The 16,409-nt window shown below is 47.9% G+C and overlaps 1 protein-coding gene across 2 annotated transcripts in view; it reads left to right on the top strand.

The window, feature by feature from the left end:
• The window catches only part of LOC126299187 (intracellular coagulation inhibitor 3-like), a 165,578-nt gene that overhangs the window by 109,366 nt on the left and 39,803 nt on the right, over positions 1-16,409 (top strand). The window lies entirely within an intron of this gene.

Raw genomic sequence — 16,409 nt, 5'->3', positions numbered from 1 at the left:
ATCACGGAAAACCTAAATCAGGATGGCCGGACGCGGGTTTGAACGGTCGTCCTCCCGAATGGGAATCCAGTGTGCTAACCACTGCGCCACCTCACTCATTAGAAATTTTTGTGTACATAATATCCGGTGTGAGGTGTCACATTATATAGCTTTGCATTATTTCAATTTCACATAAGTAAACTATCAAAATTTTACTGACCCATACAGCTATTTTCATATGAGTGACATGCCCTGCTGTAACAGGGGAAAGGACGGAACCAGGCGAAAAATGCCTAAAAATGTGAATATAATCCTGTTTATTAAAAGAATGACAGAAACTTGAGATACCAGCTGACTCGTTCTATCGTCGTTAACACCTTAAAAAAATTCCCAAAATGTTTGGCATGCGAACATACGAGGTGCGACAATAAAGTAATGAGACTGATGTGAAAAAAAAATGTTGCTTACCGTTTTAGTCAAGTTTAGTGTTGTCTCCTTCAAAGTAGTTCCTTTCTGATTGAAAACACTCTTTCCAGTGCTTCTGCCATTGACGGTAACATTTCTGGAACTCATCTTCTGTAATATCCTCCAAGACCCTCGTCACAACTTTATGGACGTCTTGTGTTGTTTGAAAATGGTGTCCCTTGACCGCCGTTTTTACTCTTGGAGATAGAAAAACGTCGCATGGAGCGATATCTGGCGAATAAGATGGCTGTGGTAGTGCTGAAATTTGTTTTGAGGTTAAAAATTGCTGTATTGACAGAGCAGTATGGGATGGCACATTATCGTGATGCAGAATCCAATTATCAACCACGTTGGCACGGACACGAAGAACTCCTTTACGTAGTCTTTCTAAAATTTCTTTGTAGTAATATAGGTTAACTGTTTGTCCAGGAGGCACCCACTCTTTATGAACAATTTCCTTGGAATCAAAGAAGCACACAAGCATACATTTCACTTTTGACTTTGACATGCGAGCTTTTTTTGGTCTGGGGGATCCCTTTGAGCGCCATTGCGAACTTTGGCGTTTTGTCCCTGGATCGTACTGAAAAAAACCAACTTTCATCACCAGTGATAACACAACTCAACAATTCTGGATTGATTTCGGTTTCCTCTAACAGATCGGCTGCCACATTTTTCTGTGTTACTCGCCGTTGTGGTGTGAGATTTTTGGGGACAATTTTTGCACAACTCTTTCTCATACCAATATCTTCAGTTATTATTAGATGAACCATTTCTCGATTGATGTTCAGTTCTTCTGCAATCATTTTCACGGATAATCTTCGATCAGGTCGTACAAGTTCACGCACCCTGGCCAAGTTGACATCTGTCCCTGAGGTTGATGGCCGTCCACTGCGGTCTTCATCTTCAAAATTCGTTCTGCCTTCACTAAATATTTTATATCAACGAAAAACTTGAGCTCTTGACATAACCTCCTCTCCAAAAGCCTTCTGAAGCTTACCGTAAGTTGTTGCGTTTTCACCCAATTTAACGCAAAAAGAAATGGCATACCATTGTGCAATATTCTGCAGTTCCATTTCCGTGATGAGAGACACAAACACGTGTTAACTTATTACAGTACAACTCACGACTGAGCAGTTGCATCGATGTGCCACTTGAACTAGAAGCAGCTGATAGACTAAGGTCAAAAGATATTGTGCCTACACAAGCCTGCAGGGTTGCCACATCTTGCAAAGAAAATCATTCTCATTACTTTATTCTCGCACCTCGTATTAGCAATATTTTTATGCAGAGAGGGAAGGAGAAAGCGACAGTGGGAAAGAAACGGAAAAGTAATAATGGAAGACGGTGGACAGTGTGTGTGATGTAGAGAGAGCAAAAGACACAATGACATGAGGGAGATAGGGGGGGGGGGGGGGAGGGCAGTGGCAGTGGAACATAGTTGACACTGATAGAACAGAGCTAGGAAAAGAGTGAAGGAGACAGTGCCAGTGTGAGAGGAATAAAGAGAAGAAGCAAGAAGGAGAAGGAGCAAGAAGTAACAAGAGAAGTGAGTGAGAGCCAGTGATAACGAGGTAGAGTAAGATGGTGACAGTGAGAGGAGTCATCAGCAGCTGGAAGGAACGAATGAGATAGCAGCAGCAAGAGAGAGCAAGGGAGACAATGACATTAAGAGGAGACAGTAGTAGTAGGACAGAACGACAGAGACTGTGGCCGAAATATAGAGAACAATGACAGTTATAGAGACACCAAGAGATATTGACAATGAGTTGGGCTGAATGAGCCAGTGAGAATGAATAAGTTTGAGTGGATGGGTTCGAGCGACTTACAGCGATGGACTAGTGGGTGTGAGCGAATTATAGTCAGGGGAGTTTGCGGGAGTCAGAGGTGAAATGCACGTTAAAAATTTTTAAACGTGCAAGATGGTAGAATAAAGCAGCTTATACTCCACTTTCTAGTTAGTCTTCTAATAAACATGTGCATATTCGCGTTTTTTGTGCTCTAATAGAAGCATTTTTCCGCTGGCTCATAATGATCGAACACAGTATATGTGCCAAAATCCTACTGCAAATCGACGTCAGTGATATGGGTCTCTAATCCATCGGATTACTCCTATTTTCTTTCTTGGATACTAGTGTGACTGTGCTACTTTCCTGTCATTACGTACGGATCTTTCGTCTAGAGAACTGTTGTATATGATGAAACGTATGGAACTATTATATCAGCGTAATCTGAGAGGAAAGTAATTGGTATACAATGCGGACCAGAAGACTTACCTTTATCATGTTATTTGAGTTGCTTTCCTACACCGAGTAAATCTGTTTCCAAGTTACTCATGTTGGCAGCAGTTCTTGATTCGAATTCTGGAATATTAGCTTCGTCTTTCTTGGTGACGGAATTTTGGAAAACCGTATTTAGTAGCTAGGTTTTAGTGGCACTGTCATCGGTAACATTATCATCGCTATCGCCCACTGAAGGTATTGATTGTATTCACATACAACCTGAATCTCTTTGGATTTTCTGCCAGATTTAGAGACAGTGTTTCGTCGTGGAGACTGTTACAAGCATCTTGCATTGAGGTTCGCATTAAATTTCGAGCTTCTGTAAAAATCCTACAACCCTGGAGATTTTGCGTTTTTTTTAAAGTTTGACATGTTTTTTCTCGTTGCTTCTGCAAATGCGTTCTGACCTGCTTTTTATACTATGAGGGATCAGTTCTCTCTCTTATTAATTTATGTGATATAAATCTCTCAATTTCTCTCGATACTATTTCTTTGGATTTAAGCCACATCTGATGTATGCTCACACAGTTAGTTCAGAAGGAATGAAGACTGTTTCTTAGGAAGGCGCCAAGCGAGTTTTTATCTGCTTAATTAAATAGATATATTCTGAATTTATTTTAATGGGTTTATATGTTACTGTATGCAGTGTCGCTACAGCGACCTCGGGGTCAGTAATCCCTGTATCCGTCAAGATCCTCCCTGTTTGCTCCGAATTATTTGTTGCTAAGAGGTCAAGTATACTTTTGCAATCATTTACACTTCGAGTCGTTTCCTGAATTCCAGAATGAGATTTTCCCTCTGCAGCGGAGTGTGCGCTCCTATAAAACTTCCTGGCAGATTAAAACTGTGTGCCGGACCGAGACTCGAACTCGGGACCTTTGCCTTTGGTGTGCAAGTCCTCTACCAACTGATCTACCCAAGCATGACTCACGCCCCCTCCTCACAGCTTTACTTCTGCCAGTACTTCGTCTCTCTACAACACTTGCCCGCGAAAGGCAAAGGTCCACAGTTCGAGTCTCGGTCAGGCACACAGTTTTAATCTGCCAGGAAGTTTCGTTTCCTGAACTAGTTACTCAAAATAATTTTCGAAGAAAGCATTTAATACAATAATGGACGACGTTTATACTTACCACAGTCTTTGTACATGTATTTTCACCAGCATATCGAGGGTAGATTGTAGTCACCACCAACTATAACCATATGAGTGAGGTACCTACTGGACTTGATACTCAAGTCTCCTTTGAACGTTTCAGCAACTGTATGATCTGTGCCAGGGGATCGGTAAAATAAACCAATTATCAACTTATTTCGGTTATCAGTATAATTTTAATTTATTTTCTTTTTTGGCATCATTCATTGTTATTTACATTACCCTGATTGGCGACGAGCTGTTAGCGGCCAATTCGCCGCTCTTCAGCCTTTGCGTTATCCATACACATTATAAAAGTGGTTATACATATGTATGTATGTTACACAGCGTCTCCTGAATCCATAGACAGATGTCAATCAAATTTGATACACGTATCATTTACAGTCTGGAAAGAATTACTGTGGGGTAAAGAACCACTCACTTATAGACACAGACACCACAGATGCGAGGGTGAGTCAAGTGAAAGCCTTAAATTTGTAATAACAAATCGAAATTTCGCGCCGCAATCCTGTAAGTTGGTAAGCGTGCTACAAACAGCGTGCAGAATGGCCTGTAGGTGGCAGCATAGTGCAGATGCACACATACCGTCGCAGTATCAGTATAAAGATGGCCGCCCCACTTGCGACTTGCACCAAAGAAGAACAGCGTTCTGTTATTCGGTTTTTGCGTAGTGAAGGTGTGAAACCTATTGAAATTCATCGACGAATAAAGGTTCAGTACGGTTTGTCACAGCAGCAAGTCTACGAATGGAGTAGGAAGTTCGCAAATGGTGTGACTTCAGTGGAAGATACTCCTCGTCCAGCTCAGGCACAACGAGTTGTGACTCCACAGAACATTGCAGCAGTTGAAGCCATAGTGAAGGAAAACCGCCGAGTGACACTGAATGACATTGAAGCATGTTTATAGATTAGTCATTGGTCAGCACACCACATTGTGCATGATGTGCTCCAGTTTCACAAAGTGTCTGCAAGATGGGTGCCGCGGCAGCTGACTCTTGAAATGAGAGAACGACGTGTTGATGCTTGTGAAGAACTTCTTCGGCGCTTTGAACGAGAAGGTGATGGCTTTCTTGCAAGAATCGTTACTGGGGACGAAACCTGGGTTCACTTCCACCAACCAGAAACGAAGAGAGCGACCAAGGAATGGCGCCATTCCTCATCACCAAAACCAAAGAAGTTTCGAACTGAACCATCAGCAGGGAAGGTTATGCTGATTCTCTTTTTGGACGAAAAAGGCGTCATTTTGGAGTATTACATGTCTAGAGTGACCACTGTCACCAGTTCATCATACACAGATCTCCTAAAAAATCAGCTGCAGCCTGCAATCTAGTCAAAGCGACGTGAATTGCTGCAGCTGGTGTCCTTTTGCAGCATGACAATGCAAGGCCCCACACTTCCCGTATAACAGTTGCAACAATCACAGACCTGCATTTTGAGTTTCTTCCTCATCCAGCGTACTCACCAGCCCTTGCTCCAAGTGATTTCCATATGTTTGGAGCACTCAAAGACGCAATGGGAGGAAAGAAGATCCGTTCTGATGAAGAGGTACGCCACGCGGTGCGTGAGTGGTTACGCGGACTATCAAAATAATTTTTAGCTAAAGGAATTTATGCATTTTGTAAGTGCTGGAGGACTTGCATTGAGCGAGGGGGAGATTATGTTGAAAAGTGATACAGCTTTGTACCACTTCTGCGCAATAAATAGTATTTAAAAATATATTTTAGGTTTTTCATTTGACTCACCCTCGTATCTGTATAATTAAGACGAGACAACCAATGATCTCTTCAGCGCATATGCACAACAGGCTCGATCTCCTACAGGAACTGGCTTTTCTTCCTTTTCTTTCTCTCCTTTTCTTTTTCCTTTCTATAAAAGTGTGCAGTCCTTCTACACCCACACCGACGTAGTGACCATCACACAAGTTCTACTGTCACCTACATTCGCACATCGAGGATATAGAAGTGGTAGAAAAGCAAACGTAGGGTAGTGGTTTTAAGTTAAAGGGGGAAAAAGTGCCATGGCACACACTAAGGGGAAAAAAAGCTCTGCGATAGTCTGGACGGCTAGTAAGAGCAGTAGTGGTTTCCTGCTACCTGCGACAGATTGTGCAAGGGTGAGGTTGTTGTTAGTTTTGGGTATCGTGCAGTGCTCGGTACGGTTGTGATAGCTTTGGTCGTCAGCAAGAGTTTCAGTCTGTTACGACTTCTGCACCACTTGTTAGTAGCAGACACAGTGGCTGCGCCAAACACTGAGACGGCGTGGAGTTTTACAATTATTTATTGAACTTTCTTTACAATTTCTCCCTCGTCGTCGCTGCCCAGCCCTGCGGATCCCTCCGCCTGGCTGCTGCTGTGTAGATTCTCCGACAATGCTCGCAACGCGTGCCGCTTTTAGCACTCGGGAGCCTCAGGCCACCAGAGCGCCGCTGAAGCCAGGATGCCCTGTGGTTGAGATGAACTCGGCACCCCAGTACGGCACGCCCACGGAGCCGCGTCGCCATTTATATCCGACAGGAGGATGTTTTTTACCCTTGGTGGTAGCTTTGTCTTATTACTCCCACAGTATATTGCTGCGTAACTTAGCATGTTGGTCTCACTTCCCCTTACTCAGCACTCTCCAGGCTCCGCTCGGTCTGTGTGCGTCCTTGCGTCAGTCTGTTGGTAGACTGCTGCTGTCAGCAAGGCTATTTGTGCCTGCCTACTTCGCAACGCCTTCGTCGTCGCCGTGCCTCTGTTTTGCCATTCTCCACTGCGTGAAGCAATGCTTACTATGTGTGGCCGCAACAAGTCCTATCGAGGAGGGGTACGAGTACTACTGGGCTGGATACCTATGACTTCTCCTGGTCCAGCTGCAGCGTATGTACCTGTAAAAAGCCAAGGCTGTTATATGTGTGGTAGATTGGCCATAAATCGATCGCACAGTGTAAGAAGTTTGGTTGGAATTGTTTGCTTTTAGTGTGCAATACCTCTTTGCTGCATTGTCGGTTGGTCGGCTAGGTATTTGCAGCAGGCAAGGCCAGTTAGTTTTGCTGTAAGGCAGGGGTTCACCAGTATTTACTTTGTCTGTGAACTGGTTAATTGTCCCTAGCTAGAAGTATTTTTGGGTGGTTGTGGCTGCGTGGTTGGAGGCGCCATGTCACGAACTGCTCGGCCCCTCCCGCTGGAGGTTTGAGTCCTCTATCGAGCATGGGTGTGTGTGTAGTTCTCAGCATAAATTAGTTTAAGCAGTGTGTAAGTCTAAGGACCAATGACCTCAGCAGTTTGGTCCCTTAGGAATTCACACACGTTTGAAAATTGAACATTTGGGTGTTGTGTTTCCACTTATGGTTGTGGTTGTAGTTTTCCCGGTTAAGTATGAGGGACTGTTCGAGTGTCTCGAGTTCGTATACAGTCGTGTGGCGATTTGCCTGAACACACAGCTGAGAATTCATCATGTAGAATGTCATTGAGGGTTCTGATGTCAACTCCTTTCACGGACTACTGTGATAAGGCAGAACATTATGACTATAGCTCACTGTGATGTTGAATGCCTCCTGGTAGCGTTGCGAGCATGTGATGTGGTAATGAAAGTACACTCCTGGAAATGGAAAAAAAGAACACATTGACACCGGTGTGTCAGACCCACCATACTTGCTCCGGACACTGCGAGAGGGCTGTACAAGCAATGATCACACGCACGGCACAGCGGACACACCAGGAACCGCGGTGTTGGCTGTCGAATGGCGCTAGCTGCGCGGCATTTGTGCACCGCCGCCGTCAGTGTCAGCCAGTTTGCCGTGGCATACGGAGCTCCATCGCAGTCTTTAACACTGGTAGCATGCCGCGACAGCGTGGACGTGAACCGTATGTGCAGTTGACGGACTTTGAGCGAGGGCGTATAGTGGGCATGCGGGAGGCCGGGTGGACGTACCGCCGAATTGCTCAGCACGTGGGGCGTGAGGTCTCCACAGTACATCGATGTTGTCGCCAGTGGTCGGCGGAAGGTGCACGTGCCCGTCGACCTGGGACCGGACCGCAGCTACGCACGGATGCACGCCAAGACCGTAGGATCGTACGCAGTGCCGTAGGGGACCGCACCGCCACTTCCCAGCAAATTAGGGACACTGTTGCTCCTGGGGTATCGGCGAGGACCATTCGCAACCGTCTCCATGAAGCTGGGCTACGGTCCCGCACACCGTTAGCCCGTCTTCCGCTCACGCCCCAACATCGTGCAGCCCGCCTCCAGTGGTGTCGCGACAGGCGTGAATGGAGGGACGAATGGAGACGTGTCGTCTTCAGCGATGAGAGTCGCGTCTGCCTTGGTGCCAATGATGGTCGTATGCGTGTTTGGCGCCGTGCAGGTGAGCACCACAATCAGGACTGCATACGACCAAGGCACACAGGGCCAACACCCGGCATCATGGTGTGGGGAGCGATGTCCAACACTGGCCGTACACCTCTGGTGATCGTCGAGGGGACACTGAATAGTGCACGGTACATCCAAACCGTCATCGAACCCATCGTTCCACCATTCCTAGACCGGCAAGGGAGCTTGCTGTTCCAACAGGACAATGCACGTCCGCATGTGTCCCGTGCCACCCAACGTGCTCTAGAAGGTGTAAGTCAACTACCCTGGCCAGCAAGATCTCCGGATCTGTCCCCCATTGAGCATGTTTGGGACTGGATGAAGCGTCGTCTCACGCGGTCTGCACGTCCAGCACGAACGCTGGTCCAACTGAGGCGCCAGGTGGAAATGGCATCTCTACGATCGTCTCCATGGGAGAATAGCAGCCTGCATTGCTGCGAAAGGTGGATATACACTGTACTAGTGCCGACATTGTGCATGCTCTGTTGCCTGTGTCTATGTGCCTGTGGTTCTGTCAGTGTGTTCATGTGATGTATCTGACCCCAGGAATGTGTCAATAAAGTTTCCCCTTCCTGGGACAATGAATTCACGGTGTTCTTATTTCAATTTCCAGGAGTGTATGTAAGCGGAGCAGACACGGGCAGAGGATCACCCTAGCGAAGATATGGGCTGCAAATGGGAGAATCGAATGAGATAAGCGGCTTTGTCAAAGCACAGAGGATTATTATTACGCAGAGCCTATAAGCGAGTATCTCGAAAACGGCGAAGCTGGTCGAATGCACACGTACTTGTGTAGCGAGTACCTACAGAAAGAGGAAGAAGGACAGTGAAACTACCACTAGACACCAAATGGTTGGACGCCAACGACTCTTCACAGAGCGTGGGATTTGGAGGCTTGCCTGGTCTGTAAAGTAGGACAGATAGTCATCAATGGCATTTCTGACGAAAGAGCGCAATGCTGGTGTACGCACAAGTGTTTCAGGGAACATTGTCCATCGTACTTTGTTGAACATGGAGCTTCGCTGCAGACCACCCCTATGTGTTAACATGTTGACCCAATGACATCGTCAGGACTATAGGATTCGTTCATCGATCAGTGAAAACGTGTCGGCCCTTCAGGTGAATCACATTCTCGCTACACTAGGTCTATGGTCGTCTCTAAAAACGCTGTCATTGAGGTGAATGGCGGCTCAAAAGGTGCACGGTCGCAGGCTGGTGGGAGCAGTATTATGCTATGGGAGACATTCCCCTCTCTTGCATGGGACCTGTGGTAGTAATCGAAGATTCGCAAACAGCTGCGAACCAACTGAATCCCTTCATGCTTGATGTCTTACCTGAACGCGATGTCATATCTCATCAGCATGTCCGTGTCTCGAAGCCAGAACTGTGCTACAGTGGTTTGAGGAGCAGTAAAGTGAACTGATGTTGATGTCTCAGCAACCAAATTCGCCTGACGTAAATTCTACGGAACCCATTTGGGTCGCTATCGGGCGCCATCACCGCGTACACAAATCAGCGGTACGCGAATTACATGACCTTTGCATAGGCATCTAATGCCACGTACCTCCACAAACCAACCACCAAACTGTCGGATCTCTGATACGCAGAATCAGTGATGTATTTCCTTCAAAAGACGGTAAACAAGCTATTAAGAAGGTGGTCATAATGTTTTGGCTCATCAGTGGACATTTGAGGTTTTTTTTTTCATGGGTTCTGTATGTATGATACTCGATCCCCTTAACTTTGAAGAAGTTGAGGAGATTGGTGTAATCTGTTTTGTTGCATACATACAGTGATGTGTGGTCCCCTGCTAGTTTTGTGTGATATGTGGCGGGGGAGTGGCGTTCTACAAATGTCTTGTTTAGCTTTATGAGGCAAGTGTAGATGTGTATTATGAACATTACGAAACCCTACGAAGTTGTGTTCCACAGCCGGCCGGGGTGGCCGAGCAGTTCTAGGTGCTACAGTCAGGAACCACACGACCGCTACGGTCGCAGGTTCGAATCCTGCCTAGGGCATGGATGTGTGCAATGTCCTTGGGTTAGTTAGGTTTAAGTAGTTCTAAGTTCTAGGGGACTGATGACCTTAGAAATTAAGTCCCATAGTGCTCAGAGCTATTTGAACCATTTTGTGTTCCACGTAGCTGCTGGGCTGCGCGGGGTAGACGTGCAGTCTATGGCGCCTTGCCTTGGTTCGCGCGGCTCCCCCCATCGGAAGTTCGAGTCCTCCCTAGGGCATGGATGTGTGTGTTGTCCTTAGCGTAAGATAGTTTAAGTTAGATTAAGTAGTGTGTAAGCCTAGGGACCCGATGACCTCAGCGAAATGGTTCAAATGGCTCTGAGCACTATGGGACTTAACATCTGAGGTCATCAGTCCCCTAGAACTTAGAACTACTTAAATCTAACTAACCTAAGGAGATCACACACATCCATGCCCGAGGCAGGATTCGAACCTGCGACCGTAGCAGTCGCGCAGTCCTAGTCTATAGCGCCTAGAACCCCTCGGCCACACCGGCTGGCTGCGGTGGAAGAGAACAGCCTACAGTGCACGGGGTCATCCAACGAGAACGGGCCCCTGACACTGAAATGCCCCATTAAAGAACGAGAGAGACCCGCTTAGTGCTGTGAAACATTTAGCAGCGTGTGCTTGTTAGCGATGCTCCAAAGAGCGTCCTATGGAGACTAAGCCAGTTTTATTGTATTTGCGACGAAAGTGTCCTCTGAAAGCTACGCAGGGTGCAGGGCTCAGGTGCCGGTTAGGTCCGCTGCTCAGCTGCTACTCCATCATGGGAATCAGCAAACTGGCGTGACTAAAAAAAAGGTTGTAAGCGCTATGGGACTTAACATCTGAGGTCATCAGTCCCCTACTATTTAAACCTAACGAACCTATGGACATCACACGCTTCCTTGCCCGAGGCAGGATTCGAACCTGCGACCGTAGCAGCAGCACGGTCCCGGACTGAACCACCTAGAACCGCTGGGTCACTGCGGCCGGCGCCGTGAGTAATGAGAATGATGACCAAGGGGCATTACGTTACTAGTGTGTCGATAACTTGAGAATTTTGGTCTGACGGGAAGCATGTTAGGGTAGTCCGATCAGTTGCAATGACCCCTGTGTCCGGATGGCTCAGTGACTGCTTTCGGCAGCGCTGATGCGAGCACGCCTTGCTTGCTTCTCGCCTGTTGTGCTACTTGCGAACGGGCGCGCGATTGTGTACTTATGCGCGGCGGCGTGTCTTCGTGTCCGATTCCACCAACCGTCATGGTGTTTTCCTTCCGCCAAGTCACAATTGAATTAATGTTTCCTTTGGATCACGAATGACTCAAAGCGTATGAACTTGACCGGTTTACACGGGACGAAATGCATCTCCCGCCGTAAGATTTTCTCGGCATTCAGTTTTCGATCCTTAGGACCACTGTGTACATAAATCTGGAGAATGAAAAGCTGAGCGCTAACGTTGTGCGGCGCCATGCTACTAACGATCTCAAGTTCCGATACTCTGACGGTTATATACGAGCTATCGTGTTTGATCACGCTGGTTTTGGCCTCCGAACGTTGCGGACACTGTGGTGGCCGCCTGTGGCCGCCTGTAAACCTTATGGAAACGTCGTCAGTCACGTTGCTGAGACGTGGAAGACGTTCGAAACATACTGTGTCGCCGGCCGGTGTGGCCGAGTGGTTCTAAGTGCTTCAGTCTCGAACCGCGCGACCTCTACGGTCGCAGGTTCGAATCCTGCCTCGGGCATGGATGTGTGTGGTGTCCTTAGGTTAGTTAGGTTTAAGTAGTTCTAAGTTCTAGTGGACTGATGACCTCAGAAGTTAAATCCCATAGTGCTCAGAGCCATTTGAACCTTACTGTGTCCTCAACGGTGTCCAGCAAGCAAAAACTGAACTGAGGAAGCATGTGCCTCCCTACTTGGTAACTGCCGGTTTCCGAGCTGTCGTCGTGTACGATGGCAAGCCGCGCACTTGTTCAGGTTGTGCCCAGAAAGGACATGTCCATTCTGAATGACTCCGACGTACACTGGTTCAGACATTGGCCAGCGACGTCTCTCTGCTTGCGGAGCCCATGGTGTTGGCTCTGTCTTATGAGTCCACGGCCGGGTTGCATGCTGCGCCCACTCTGAATCAGTTGGCACCAGCGATGACTCCTCTTGACAACACGGTGTGTCTGTGTCTGCTACACTGCCGATGGAGGCAGTACCAACGGACCATGGCCGTCAGCCTACGCAAGCCGTCCGTCCCCATCTCATAGTTGTTAATCGTGAAGCTGTACCGACCAACGCTTTTCTGCCGTCTGGCCACATGTCGGACAATAGCCGTCCGCCATCCGACACGGAACAACATATTAGGAAGCAACGGTTGCTGTGGAAACGGAAGAGACAACTCTGTACCCCTCCTGATGACTGCCTCCATTGGATGTGTGCATGGGATGACGACCCTGCTACTGATGATGTGCTGTTCTCTGAAGCCCTAGCACCTGGCTACGCGACATCTTTCCTCGCCACTCTCCAGTCTCAGTGTCCACCTCCAGTCACTGACCTTCCCCCACCTGCGTCTGATGCGGTTGCCTCCCTTTCTTTGTCTGGCTCTACCTGTGGCCGCATTCCTGGTAGTGTTCCACTGAACAGACCTTGTGAGACATCTCTCTCATGGGCGGACCATGTCGATGCTGAGGACGGACGTTTTGGAGGTGTACAGAGCGATGTACTCCCCTTTGGAGGGCCGGCTCCCTCCCCAACATAGTGCTGTGCCCCTCCACATGGGCCTAACAGGGACCTCCTTGTGCTTCCCCGTGTTTGTCACCTTTCCTCGTGGCAGCTTTTCAGACGTATCGCATAGCTGCAGTCAATGTCAATACCATTCATGTACGCCACAAACTGGTTTAACTACATGACATGCTGCATGCTGTGGGCATTGACGTTTCTCTCCTTCAGGAGATGCACGTTGCAACTTTCTGTGCTCCCCATGGTTGTACGACACATGTCTCCCATGCATCCTCTACTGGTAGTGGGGTGCCCCTACTGGTAGTGGGGTGGCGATCGTCCTACATGCTGGTGTCCTCGCTGATACAGTTGCCTATCTCCATGATGCACGTTTTGTGGCGTCAGTATCATCAACGTCTATGTGCCATTTAGTTCGAATCACAAACGTGAACATTCCAATTCTCCAGCTCCTCGGTATTGTGGATTCCTGGGAGGATGTTCATGGTGATCCCCCTGGGCTTATAATTTCACTAGCTATTCTTCCAGCCGCCTCGATCGCGTTTACATTTCACACGATATTATCAGTGGGGTGCAGGCTGCTGAAGTCTGTCCCACTGCGTTCTCTGAGCATGGCGCATATATCTGTGCCATTAATCTCTGCCGTCAAAGGGTGTGGTGCAGCTGTGGACCATGGAAACTGAACACAACCCACCTTACTTCACTCGACTGCCGGAAGATCGTCGAGAGCACGTGGACAGCCTGTGTTCAAGGCCGCGATGCATATCAGTCTGTCTTGTCATGGTGGGTGCTTTGCACAGAGCCTTCCCAGCCTTGATTGTTACTGAAGGGAGGTCGCGGTGTGGCAATGACGAATCCAGGAATTCTATTTCATCATTCACTGGGAATGTACTATGAAGCCGAATCCACCAGAGCGCCAGGATATGGCGAATCGTGGCAAGGTGCAGCTCAGATCTCTCTCTCGCCGTTACCTCGAAGGAGCTATGGTAAGGGCGCACACACACGACAAGTTAGCGCAGGAGCTTCTGTATACGTTTTATGTGATAGCAGAATGACGCCACCGTCAGAGGACTTTGATTAATGTTGTTACGACCCGTGATGGGCGGCGTTTAGATTCTCAACGCGATATAGGGTCTTCCCTCCATGCACATTACGTTATGCCGTACCCTGAACAGAGTCACTACCCTGCCAACATTAAGGCGGGGATGCAATGATGAATCTACTAGCTGAGGTCACAGAGGACGAAGTCCATGATACTATCCAGGCGAGTATTACGAGCAGATCGCCTGGCAATGACGGCATTCCACTGGAGATTTATCGGACATTTCGTACGTGTAGATGGAAATTTGTCAGGACCTTACGTCACCTCTCGTACTGATCCCAGAAGTTTTCCTCGATGGTTTCGTCATTCCCATCCACAAGTCTCGTGGTGACTCACGGATATGCGATTACCACCCCTTGACGTTGCTCAACAGAAACACTAAGCTCCTTTATAAGAATGCGTGCGTGGTATCTGTTCTTTCGGACCTGTAGCTGTGATACATTATATGTAAATTAAAGGTGGAGAGGGGGAGAAAGGAAAGGAATGGAAGAGATTACTGATGTCTGCTGCATTGGGACATTATGTGGAATCAGCGGCGACGAGCGAAAATTTTTACCCGACAGGGATTCGAACCCAGGATCTCCTGCTTACTAGGTTCCTAACCACTGCGCCATTTGATACACACTGCTATCGCCGCTACGCGGACTATCTTGGCACGTTTCACAGCCGACTCACGTTCCCATTGAGCGCCACCTATCTGCAATCCCTGTCCATTTCCACCATGCTTGCAACTCTGAGATTCCCGCTGGAGGTCGGACGTACTTGTGCATCCACAATGAAAAAGGTGGATCCGTTGACCATGTAGGCGAATCAGTTATATGAATACGCCGTGTCTGTTTTTTCGGTAATGTCCAATAGGACAGACACCACACATTGATATAACTGTTTTGCATCGATGGGCAATGAATCAACGACATTCATTGCAGACGCTCAGTTACACTACTGGCCATTAAAATTGCTACATCAAGAAGAAATTCTGATGATAAACGGGCATTCATTGGACAAATATCTTATACTGGAACTGACATGTGATTACATTTTCACGCAATTTGGGTGCATAGATCCTGAGAAATCAGTACCCAGAACAACAAACTCTGGCTGTAATAACGGCCCTGATACGCCTAGGCATTGAGTCAAACAGATTGGTTGTTTGGGGAAGGAGACCAGACAGCGTGGTCATCGGTCTCATTGGATTAGGGAAGAATGGGGAAGGAAGTCAGCCTTGCCCGTTCAGAGGAACCATCCCGGCATTTACCTGGAGTGATTTAGGGAAATCACGGAAAACTTAAATCAGGATGGCCGGACGCGGGTTTGGAGTCAAACAGAGCTTGGATGGCGTGCACAGGTACAGCTGCCCATGCAGCTTCAACACGATACCACAGTTCATCAAGAGTAGTGACTGGCGTGTGGTGACGAGCCAGTTGCTCGGCCACCATTGACCAGACGTTTCCAGTTGGTGAGAGATCTGGAGCATGTGCTGGCCAGGGCAGCAGTCGAACATTTTCTCTATCCAGAAAGGCCCTTACAGGACCTGCAACATGTGGTCGTGCATTATCCTGCTGAGATGTAGGGTCTCGCAGGGATGAAATTAAGGGTAGAGCCACGGGTCGTAACACATCTGAAATGTACCGTTCACTGTTCAAAGTGCCGTCAATGCGAACAAGAGGTGACTGAGACGTGTAATCAATGGCACCCCATGCCATCACGCCGGGTGATGTGCCAGTATGGCGATGACGAATACACGCTTCCAATGTGCGTTCACCACGCTGTCACCAAACACGGATGCAACCATGCTGTAAACAGAACCTGGATTCATCTAAAAAAAAATGACGTTTTGCCATTCGTGCACCCAGGTTCGTGGTTGAGTACACCATCGCAGGGGCTCCTGTCTGCGATGCAGCGTCAAGGGTAACCACAGTCATGGCTGCTGCAAATGTCGTCGAACTGTTGGTGCAGATGGTTGTTGTCTTGCAAACGTCCCCATCTGTTGACTCAGGGACTGAGACGTGGCTGCACGATCTGTTACAGCCATGCGGATAAGATGCCTGTCATCTCGACTGCTAGTGATACGAGGCCGTTGGGGTCCAGAACAGCGTTCTGTATTACCCCCCTGAACCCACTGATTCCATATTCTGCTAACAGTCATTAGATCTCGACTAAGGCGAGCAGTAATGTCACAATACGATAAACCGCAATCGCGACAGGCTACAATCTGACTTTTATCAAAGTCGGAAACGTGATGGTACGCATTTCTCCTCCTCACACGAGGCATCACAACAACGTTTCACCAGGCAACGCCGTTCAATTGCTGTCTGTGTATGAGAAACCAGTTAAAAACTTTCCTCATGTCAGCACGTTGTAGGTGTC

The sequence above is a fragment of the Schistocerca gregaria genome, chromosome X, assembly GCF_023897955.1.
Source record: "Schistocerca gregaria isolate iqSchGreg1 chromosome X, iqSchGreg1.2, whole genome shotgun sequence".
Taxonomy (NCBI): domain Eukaryota; kingdom Metazoa; phylum Arthropoda; class Insecta; order Orthoptera; family Acrididae; genus Schistocerca; species Schistocerca gregaria.
Note: the sequence above shows the minus strand (reverse complement) of the source record. Positions and strands in the feature narration are given on the sequence as shown.